This window comes from Panthera pardus, unplaced genomic scaffold (assembly GCF_024362965.1).
Source record: "Panthera pardus isolate Hobbes unplaced genomic scaffold, ASM2436296v1 HiC_scaffold_4, whole genome shotgun sequence".
Classification (NCBI taxonomy): Eukaryota; Metazoa; Chordata; class Mammalia; order Carnivora; family Felidae; genus Panthera; species Panthera pardus.
Window position 1 is genome coordinate 6,651,221 of NW_026526969.1, and position 11,553 is coordinate 6,662,773.

At 39.4% G+C, this 11,553-nt stretch overlaps 1 protein-coding gene across 1 annotated transcript in view; it reads right to left on the reverse strand.

The window, feature by feature from the left end:
• The window catches only part of POM121C (POM121 transmembrane nucleoporin C), a 45,718-nt gene extending 35,030 nt beyond the window's left edge, over window positions 1-10,688 (reverse strand). The window contains exon 1 of the mRNA XM_019421651.2: window positions 10,570-10,688. The gene's annotated coding sequence lies outside the window, so the exon portion shown is untranslated. The remainder of the gene's footprint in view (window positions 1-10,569) is intronic.
• Window positions 10,689-11,553: the final 865 nt, after the last annotated feature.

Genomic DNA, 11,553 nt, shown 5'->3' on the forward strand with positions numbered 1-11,553 from the left:
AAAATTAAAAAGAAATTAACTTATTCATAGTTACAAAAACTGTGGAAATTTGATAACACTAAAACCCCCATTTAACAAAAAATGCTAAAGTAAGTCCTTTTGATGGAAATGAAAGGATATGAGTAACTTAAAGCTGTATGAAAAAACAAAGATCTCTAAATGGGCATATACAAAAACCTTATTGTATTTTGGTTTGTAGTTCCATGTTTTATTTCTTACATGAAAGACAAATGCATAAAAAGTAATTGTAAATCTGTGTTATTGGCCACACCATATATAGTGATGTAATTTGTGACAACAATAATGGGTGGCAGAGCTGTATAGAAGCAGAATTTTTGTGCGCTTAAGTTGTTATCAGTTCAAACTAGACTGTTATACATTTAAGATGATGAATGTAATTCCATGGTGACCACAAAGAAAATATTTTTAAAATACCTGCAAAAAGAAATGAGAGGGAATCAAAGTGGTTCACTATAAAAAAAAGTAACTAAATACAAAAGAAGGCAGTAATGGGAAAAAATGAAGAACAAAAAAAAAGTATAACACATACAGGAAACAAATAGGAAAAAGGAAAAGAAAGCCTTCCTTATGAGTCACTGCTTTAAATATAAATAAAAAATCTCAGTCAAAAGGCAGTTCGGCAGAATGGAGAAAAAACATGATCCAACTAGGTGCTGTCTTCAAAAGACTCATGTTAGATGCAAAGATACAAATAGGTTGAGAATCAAAGATTGGAAAGGAAAAATATTTCATGCTAACAGTAACCAAGAGAGACCTGGGAGTTGCAACCACACTAATACCACACAAAAAAGACTAAGAAACTATTATAAGACAAAGAGACCTTATCTACTGATAAAAGGACCAATTTTATCAAGAAGATACAACAATTATAAACATACATGCAACAAAAACATAGTGCCCTGAATTATATGATGCAAAAAATTGAAGGAATTGAAGGAAGAAACAGACCGTTCTACAGTAACAGTCAATGTACTATTTTCAATGGATAGACTATCTACAGAGAAGCTCAACAGGGAAATAGAGCACCTGAACAATACTATAAAACAACTACAGTGTACCCAACAACAGCAGAATACATATCCTTCTTAAATACACATGGAATATTTTCCAGGATATGGCATAAGTTAGACTACAAACTAAGTCTCCATAAATTTTAAAAGATTTTAATAATACAATGTATCTTCTCTGACCACAAAGGAACACAGGTAGAAATCAATAACAGAAGGAAAATTGAAAAAATGCACAAGTTGGTGGAAATTAAACTCTTAAACAATTAACACTCTTGAACAATGGGTCAAAGAAGAAATCACAAGGGAAATTTAAAAAGACAAATTCAAATGAAAAGATAACATAATTAAATCTGTGGGATGCTGTGAGGGCAGTGTTCATAAGGAAATGTATAGTTGTAAATGCCTACATTTTAAAATCAGGAAAGATTTCAAATCAATAACCTAACTTTATACTATGGGGAACTAGAAAAAAAAAGCAAACTATGCGCAAAGCTATCAGAAGGAAATAATGATTAGAATGGAGATTAATGTACAGAATAGAAAACAACAATCAATAAAAACCAAAAAGCTGGTTCTTTGGAAATATCAACAAAATGTGCAAACCTATAGACAGGCTGACAAAAAAAGAAGACACAAATAACTAAAATCGGAAATGAAAGTGGGAACACTACCAACCTTATGGAAATGAAAAAGGATTATAAGAGAATACTATGAATAACTGTACACCAACAAATGAGATAATCTAAATGAAATGGACAAATTCCTAGTAATATGCAAATTATCTAAACTGACTAAAGATGCAGCAGAAATCTCAGTAGACCTATAATAAGTAAAAAGACTGAATCAATAATCAAAAACCTCCCAACAAATAAAGACAAGAACCAGATGGCTTCACTGGTGAATTCTACCGGATACTTAAAGAACTACCAATGGGGTGCCTAGGTGGCTCAGTCGGTTAGGCGTCCTACTCTTGATTTTATCTCAGGTCATGATCTCATGGTTCATGAGCTTGAGCCCTTCATTGGGCTCCACACTGACAGTGTGGAGACTGCTTCGGATTTTCTCTCTACCTCTCTCTCTGCCCTTCTCCTGCGTGCATTCTCTCTCTCAAAATACAATAAACTTTTTTAAAAAATTACCACCAACTATTCTCAAATTCCTCCAAAAAACAGAAGACGAGGAACACTTTGCGAGTCATTCTAGAGGGCAGATACCAAAACCAGATAAAGACATCACAGGAAAACTATAGACCAATATCTTTTATGAAGATAGATGCTACCATATGTGTTAACTAACTAGAATTTAAATAAAAACTTGGAAAAAAAAGAGATGCAAAACTCCTGAACAAAATACCAGCAAACCAAATCTGGCATATAAAAAGTATTATATACATCATGACCAAGTGGGATTTATCCTAAGGATGTATGGCTGGTTCAATATATGAAAATCAGTGTAATACACCACATTCACAGAATAAAGGAAAAACACATACTCATCTCCATTAATGTAGAAAAGGCATTCGACAAAATCCAACATCTTGTCATGATAAAGCAGAAATAGAAAATTCTTCAAGGTGACAAAAGGTATTTATGAAAACTTTACATTTAATAGCATATTCAGTGGTGAAAGACTGAAAGCATCCATAAAATAAAGAACAAGGATGCAGCCTTTAGCCACTGCTATTCAACAATGAACTGGAAGTTCTAACCAGAGATACTAGACTAGAAAAAGAAATAAGACACCCAAATTCCAAAGGAAGAAATCACACCATCTCTATTTGTAGATGACACAATCCTATACAGAAAATCCCAAAGAATTTACAAAAGAGTCACTAGAGCTAATAAAATCAACAAAGTTGTAGAATATAAGATCTCACAAAAATCAATTGTGTTAAATTTTGTTTGTATACATCAGCAATAAATAATTTTAAAAAACCTGGGGAAATAATCCCATTTACAGTAAAATCTAAGATACTAAAATACCTAGGAATAAATTTTACCAAAGATTTGCATACTGAAAACTAAAAAATATTGCTGAAAGAAATTAAAGAAGACCTAAACTAATAGAAAGACACCCCTATTGATTGGAACACTTATTGTTAAGATGGCAATCCTACCCAAAGCAATCTACAGATTCAATGCAATCCCTATCCGAATTTCAGTAGCCTTTTTTTTTTTTTTTTTTTTTTGCAGAAATAGAGTCAATCCTCAAATTCCTAAGGAACTGCAAGGGTTCCAAATATGCAAAAACAATACTGAAAAGAAATCAATTCTAAATATGAAAGCTAAAACCATAAAATTTCTAAAACAAAGGGGTAAATTCTTCATGACACTGGCTTTCACACCAAAAGCATTACAACAAAAGAAGAACTAAACTGGGCTTCAACAAGATAAACAAACAAACAAACAAACAAAAAACCCTGTGCATCAAAGAGGATTATCAAGAATGTGCAAAGCCGGTCCACAGAATGGGAGAAAATATTTGCAGATCAGGTACTTGATCAGAGTTTAACATCCAGAATATACAGCAAATCTCTGCAAGTCAACAACAACAAAAGGAATAGTGCAATTAAAAAATAAGCAAAGGACTCATACAGATATTTCTCCAAAGAGACACAAATGGCCAACAAGGACATGAAAGCAGTACCATTAGTCATAGGGAAATGTAAATGAAAACACAATGAGATACCATTTCACACCTACTAAGATGACTATAAATAATAATAATAATAATAATAATAATAATAATAATAAAAGGAAAGTAAGTGTTGGTGAGGATATAGAGAAATTAGAACCCTCAAATACTGCTGTGGAAGACAGTTTGGCAGTTCCTCAAAAACATACAAAACAGAACTGCCATATATCCCAGTAATCTCACTTCTGGGTGTATATCCAAAGGAAATGAAATCATGACCTTGAAGAGAGCTGTTTCTCCATGTTCATTCCCTGCAGCATTCTTTAGAATAACCAAGCCATGGAAATAACCCAAGTGTCCATCTACAGGTGACTGCATAAAGACAATGTGGTATGGACAGGGAAGGAAATATTATTCAGCCACGAAAAGAAAGAAATCCTGCTTTTAGTGACAACATGGCTAGATCTTGAGGGAATTATACTAAGTGAAATAAGTCAGAGACAGTTATATGTGGAATCTAAAAAAATCAAACTCATAGACAGACACCTGGGTGGCTCAGTTGGTTGAGCGTCTGATTCTTGATTTTCAGCTCAGGTCAAGAGCTCATACTTCATGGGCTCGAGCCCCGCACTGGGCTCTGTGATGACAATACAGAGCTTGCTTGAGATTCTTTCCCTGCCTCTCCCCTGCCTGCACTCTCTCTCTCAAAATAAATAAATAAACCTAGAAAAATAAATATTAAAAAATCAAACTCCCAGAGAATAGAATGGTCATTGCCAGGGCCCGGAAGGTGAGGAAAATGGGGAGATGTTGGTCAGAGCTTTCAGCCGTAAGATGAACAAGTTCTGGTGATCTAGTGTATATTATGATGACTATAATTAACAATACTGTATTGTATACTTGAAATTTGTTAAGACATATTATCACCACACATACACACAAATGGTAATTATGTGAGGGAATGGAGGTATTAACTAACTTTATCGTAATCATTTTACAATATATACATGTTTCAAATCATCAATTTGTACACCTTGAACTTTGTCAATATGTCAATGATATCTCAATAAATCTGGGAAAAACAATAACAATGTATTGAGGGGCTTGTATCATGAGTAATAGTAAAATACGTAATAACAATAGCACAAGGGGCCATAAAGGTAGGGATGAAAGTATAATATTAAAAAGTTTTTAAGATGGGGAGACAGGGGAAAAAAGGTTTTTAAGCCATGTATATGATGTGCCCACCTATTACTTGTAGGCTCTGATGAGTTAAAGATGAATACGAAAACCTTTAAAGTATCACTAAAGTAGCAAAACAAAGAATTAAGCTAACAAGTCAACAAAGGAGACAATGGAATAACAAAAAGTACCGGATTAATCCAAAAGAATGCAGAACTGAGAGGGAAACAGGAACAAAGAGCAAATCCCAAACAGCAAGAGGATAAAAGCAAACCTAACATGTCAATAATTACATTAAAGTTAATGGTAGAAGCACTCCAATTAAAAGACAGAGGATCCAGTCAGTAAAAAGCAATGGACAAAATTCAACACCCATTTATGATGAAGTAAAAATATTTCCCAGTGAGCTAGGGAAAAAAAGGAACTTCCTCAACCTAATAAAGGACATGTTAGAAAGCCTACAGCTAATGAGCTGTACACTTAATTAAGCCTACACTTAATGAGGAAAGACTGGGACAAGTTAAGGATGTCCACTCTCATCAGTTCTATCCAACATTACCAGGGCAATCAAGGCAAGAAAAAGAACGCAATGACATACAAATTGGACAGGAAGAAGCAAAGGTGTTCCTTATTTGCAGAGAAAATGATTTGTGTTCAAAGAAAATCCTACCCAATCTACAAAAGAACTGCTAGAGCTAATGAGTGAACTGAGCAAAAGTACATGAAAACAGTGTCAATATATAAAAATCAATTTTAGCAATAATTAAAATTTTATACTTAAAAATACAATACCAATTACAATAGCATAGAAACTTGAAAAACAGCAATAAATTTAACAAAATATGTACCAGACCTCTATACTAAAACATCACACAAATCTGCAAAGTGTTTTTGAGAGAAATTTAAGAAGATCTAAATAAATGGAGAGATATATGTTCATGTGTTAGAAGATTCAATATTGCTAAGATAGCCACTATCTTCATGTTGAACTATCGATTTGGTGCAATACCAATGAAAATCCCAGTAGGTTTTTTTTCTTGTAAAAATGGACTGATTATTTATTTTTGAGAAAGCGAGAGGCAGAGTGCAAGCGGGGGAGGTGCAGAGAGAGAGGGAGACACAGAATCCGAAGCAGGCTCCAGGCTCTGAGCTGTCAGCACAGAGCCCAAGGCGGGGCTCAAACTCACGAAACATGAGATCATGACCTCAGCCAAAGACGCTTAACTGAGCCACCCAGGCGCCCCATGGACTAACTGATTTAAAATATATATGGAGGGGCCCCTTGGTGGCTTGGTCAGTTAAGCGTCCGACTTCGGCTCAGATCATGATCTCACGGTTTGTGGGTTCGAGCTCCATGTCGGGCTCTGTGCTGACAGCTCAGAGCCTGGAGCCTGCTTTGGATTCAGTGTCACCCTCTCTCTGCCCCTTCCCCTCTCACACTCTGTCTCTCTCTGTCTCTCGAAAAACGAATGAATAAAAATTAAAAAAATAAATAAAATCAAATATATATGGATATGCAAAAGAACCCAGGATAGCCAAATCAATTTTGACAAAAGAAATAACAATAACAAAGTTGGAGGACTTGCACTACCTGACTTCAAGACTATAGTAAAAGTCACAGCAATCAAGGCAGTATGTTATTGGCATAAACACAGACATATCGATTACTGAAACAGAATAGAGAATCCAGGAAAAAGACTAATATATATGTAGTCAACTGATGTTCAATACAGGCACCATTGTAATTCAAAGGGGAAGATGCTAGGACATTGGACCTATTAGTTATGTATTACTGCATAGCTTCCCACCATTTACTGGCTTAAATCAACAAACATTTCTTATCTTACAGTTTCTGTGAGTCAGGAATTTGAGAGTGGCTTAGCTAGGTGGTTCTGGCTCAGAATCTTCCAGGAGGTGGGCGTCAAGACATCAGTGAGGGCTGCAGTCACGGAGGCTCAACTAGTGCTATAGAATTTGCTTTCAAGACAGCTCACTCACTTAGCATTTAGAGAAGGCCTCAGTTCCTTGCCAGCCATTGGCAGAAGGCCTAGTTCTTCACCATGTGGACCTCTCCATGATGACATCTGGCTTCCCACAGGGTGAATCATCAAGGAGAGAGAGCAAGGGGGAAGCCAAAATGCCTTTTATGCCTTAATCCTGGGTCACATAACATCATTTCTATCACATTCTACTCATTAAGATCAAGTCATTAAGTACAGTCCACACCTAAGAGAAGAGAATTGGGTTCTATCTTTTGAAGACAGGAGTATCATAGAATTTGTAAACATATTATAAAATGCCCACACAAGATACCCATATGGGAAAAATTAATCTCAACCCCTACCTCACACCATACACAAAAATTAATTGAAAATGGATCAGAGAGGGGCACTTGGATGCCTCAGTTGGTAGAGCATATGACTCTTGATCTTGGGGTCATGAGTTCGAGCCCCACATGGATGTAGAAATTAGTTAAAAATGGATCAGAAAATTTAACAAAGGGTAAAACTATAAAACTTATAGAAGGAAACATAGGAGATAATCTTTGTGACCTTGGGAGAGGCCAAGATTTCTTAGTGTGCAAAAAGCACTTCCCATTAAAAATAATTCAGTGTTGTACACATAGCGTATGGATAAATGTCAAAAACAATGGTAAGTGGAAAAGCAAAGTGGCATAACGATGCATGCAAAGTTAAAGGATGCTAAACAATAATATACCTAATATGAATACCTACATATATATTAAGAACGTAACTGCATGCATGGGAAGAAAACACAAAACTTCAACATTATGTTCACTTCCGGACAGGAAGAGAAACAAGAGAATGGCATCCAGTTGGCCTACACAAAGGAATTTCGATTGTACCTATAATGTATCGTTATTTTTCAAGATTTGAAACATGGCAAAATATGAACATTTGGTACATCTGGGTGATAGATGAATGAGGTATTCATTATATTGTCCTCTGTACATTTCTGAGATTTGAAATACTTCATACTAAAAAAAACATTAAAAAAAAAATTTTTTTTTTAATGTTTTTATTTATTTTTGAGACAGAGAGAGACAGAGCATGAGCAGGGGAGGGGCAGAGAGAGAGGGAGACACAGAATCCGAAGCAGGCTCCAGGCTCTGAGCTGTCAGCACAGAGCCTGACGCGGGGCTCGAACACACAGACCGTGAGATCATGACCTGAGCCGAAGTCAGAAGCTCAACCGACTGAGCCACCCAGGCGCCCCTAAAAAAAACATTTTTAAAGGATCTAGGGGATTTGGCAATGGGAGTTACTGGTGAAGCCAACTAGAAACATCCCCATTTTTATTATTTATACTATTATTTATATTGGGATTAGCAAACTATGGCCTGCAAGCAGGCCACCTGTTTCTGTAAATAAAATTTCACTAAAACAGAGACACGCTCATTAGGTTATGTATTGTCTATGGCTGCTTTCCTACCACAACAGCAGAGTTGAGTAGGACACAGACCATATGGCCTCTACGCCCAAAATATTAACTACCTGGCCCTGATTTCTATCATCTACAGTGCTTGGTTTAATGTCTTAAACACAGGAGGCTCTTGAGAAATGTGCTGGCATTCATAAGCAGTGCACGTTGTTTAGTCTGTTCAAGAAATCTTAGTGGAGCTCCTACTAAATGCCAGATGATGTCGTAGGCCCCGATTATCGTCAGCAAGACAGAACTGGCCCCTACACTCTAATTTCTTTGTTCCGAGATCCAGGTTGCCTGGGAGTGGAATATAGTAGGATCTTACTACTTCCCTACTTACAGCAGGATTGCGCTACTTCCCACTAGAGGGCAGGCTGAAGCTTTTCCAAAATGGCTGTTAACCCCACAGTCCACACTACCTGCGACCAGCCCTGAAGGACAAAATACCACGTAACCTAAGGTTCGTATTTATTCTCTCAAGACTGTCATTGACTAAATTATGAAATGGGTCAAGTTTGTCTCTGGAACTCCTAGCCTCCTATCTCTTCACCTTTTCTCCCCTTGTCCCTGCAGTGGTGATGTGAACATTTACAGGCACCACCTGTCAAGTAAAAAAAACCAGGTGGCAGAAACAATCAAGTACGTCTCACACCAACAGATCAGTCAGGGTGGGGAGGGAGAGGAGATGCCTGGGGAGGGAGGGACTAACACGTTAAGCACAGAACCACAGGCCAGAAGCTACCCTGGAAGCAGAAACACATGTGTGCCTGCTTGCACATACAGACACCAACGTGTCTACCCACATCAAAAGAAGAAACACATAGCTCCTATTCATGAATTCATTATTTATTGTGCACCCGCCACCTTCTTTGTGCCACACAAGATACAGCAATGACCACTACAGACACAGTACCGGCCCTCAAGGAGCATACATTAAACCAAAAGAAATGCACCGAAAAGTACAGAAGTAGAAAAGAAAAGGATTCCTTCAGTTACTAATAGCGTAAGAAACCAACAGAATATGTAGTGGTTATAAAACACTCATTTTATGATCCTCAGGGATTCTGTGATTCCAGGGGACTGGCTTGTTTCTGCTCTACCATGTCTGGGAACTCAGCTAGGAAGACTCAAAGGCTAGGGGCGGCTGACGGTAGGCGGCTGGAATCATCTAGAGGTATCTCAGCTCACATACGAGAGGCTGGTGCCGGCATCAGCTGGGACCTCTGCTGAACCGTGGGCCGTTACAGCTACATGCTGCTTCTGCCTGTCGTCTCTCCCTATTGGTTAGTTTGAGCTTCCGCAGAGTGCGGCAGCTTGGCCGTACTCCTGGTGAGCACTCCTGGCGAGAAAGGTAGACGTGCATGGCATTTTGATGATCTAGCCTGAGAAGTACCACGGTATCACTTCTGTCCTCCTGTATTTGGTCAAGGCAATCTCAAAGATGTGCACAGGTTCTAGGGGAAGAGACGTACTGCCACCATCATGTGACGGGAGCAGCAGTAAGGTTATATGGTAAGAAGAACACGCGGGGTGGGAGATATGGTAAGAAGAGCACGCGGGGTGCTGTATCTTGTGTGGCACGAAGTAATATCTGTATTCTGGGGCAGAATACAATCTGCCCCAGGCTGTCGTGACAGCATAGGATGGGCGGTGGGGGCACAACTTAGCCGAAGAGGTCAGCCAGCAAAGGCCTCAGTGAGGAAGTCTTGTCCTAGGCAGAGGGGGCCAGGGGCTAAGAGGAGCCTGGGGAAGAGTTTCAGGTGGAGGAATGTGAGAGGCTGCAGTCCAAAGAGAGGCTGTGATGAAAGCAGAGGCAGGAAAAAGTGGTGCGGAAGGAAGATACACAGGGGAGATTCCGAGGGCTCTGGGCCAGGCCCTCTGTGCTGCCCCCGATATTAGCAGCAGCCTCCAGGCAGCAGTGTCCTAGGAAAAGAGAAGCTCGAGAGGACAGCAGCAGACCGGTGACAGTGCGGGGAAAGCTGCCCGGTTTAGCTGCCATCCCACCCCAGAGGCCCCCACATGGAAGATAAAATGGAATCTGGCCAAGTTGTATCCAGACAGAGCAATGGAAATCTGGAGAAAACAGCTCTGCCTCTAACAGATGCTCGAGGCAGCTAAAAATGGAGACCGCACAGGTGTATCAGCAGCCCGGCAGCTACGGGGAGATCCGGCACGTCCACAGTAAAATCTCAAGTTGCTGTCACTTAGGCATCTGCTACCCCGTACTCCTTGCCTTCATCCTCCATTCAGATCAGTGACTCAGTGGGTCTTTTCTCACCTTCTACTTGGGACTGAATGCGTGTACGGCTGCTGGTCTTGTCTGCAGAGTCAGATCCATGAAGTTTGTCTTTCAAATGGTTACTGTGTATCACTGTGCAAGTATTAATACTTTCCATCAGGCAAAATTATAAATATCTGTATGCAAATGGTAAGAGATAAAACCAGAATCATAACCTCGTAAATTAGGTTAGAGTCTGTCTTGTGTGCCTCTCTAAGCGTACAATCTCAATCCACCTGAAGACATGACACAGATTATGTGGACGCTAAACTACCTGCCACAATGATGTATGCTTCTGCATGAAATGCCTTTACTCACATGGGGAAAACCTACTTATGTTCTAAGATTCTACCTGAGCATCACCACCTCTGTGAACCCTTCCTCAACCCGAAACATATGGCCACGCTTGCCCTGGGGTCCCCGTTCTATCTAGTACAGACTAATTTCATTGCATTTATTTTTTTAACGTTTAGTTTTGAGAGACACGGAGACAGGGTGTGAGCAGGGGAGGGGCAGAGAGAGAGGGAGACGCAGAAACTGAAGCCGGCTCCGGGCTCCAGGTCAGGCTCTGAGCTATCGGCACAGAGCCTGACACGGGGCTCAAACTCATGAACCGTGAGATCGCGACCGGAGTGCAAGTCGGATGCTTAATCAGCTGAACCACCCAGGCACCCCTCACTGCATTTATTTACTTTATTGTGCACATTCACATATATACTATTTGTCCGTCTTTGGCTGCACAACATCGTGAGCGCTCAATAAATGTCTGCAGACGGTTGGAGGAGTGACAATTTCATCTTCAAACTGAAGCTAACAAGAATCCGACTCCCCTACTTCAGTGGGAGAGCACAGACACTTTGGGTTGTCTTTTACTTGAAGCGGAGACTATGCCAAAATTGAAGGGTGTAACAGCCACCGACCACCATGTAATGACTGCTTCCCCCACGCCAGCTGCTGTTCTAAGTGCTTGACACGTATCATCCC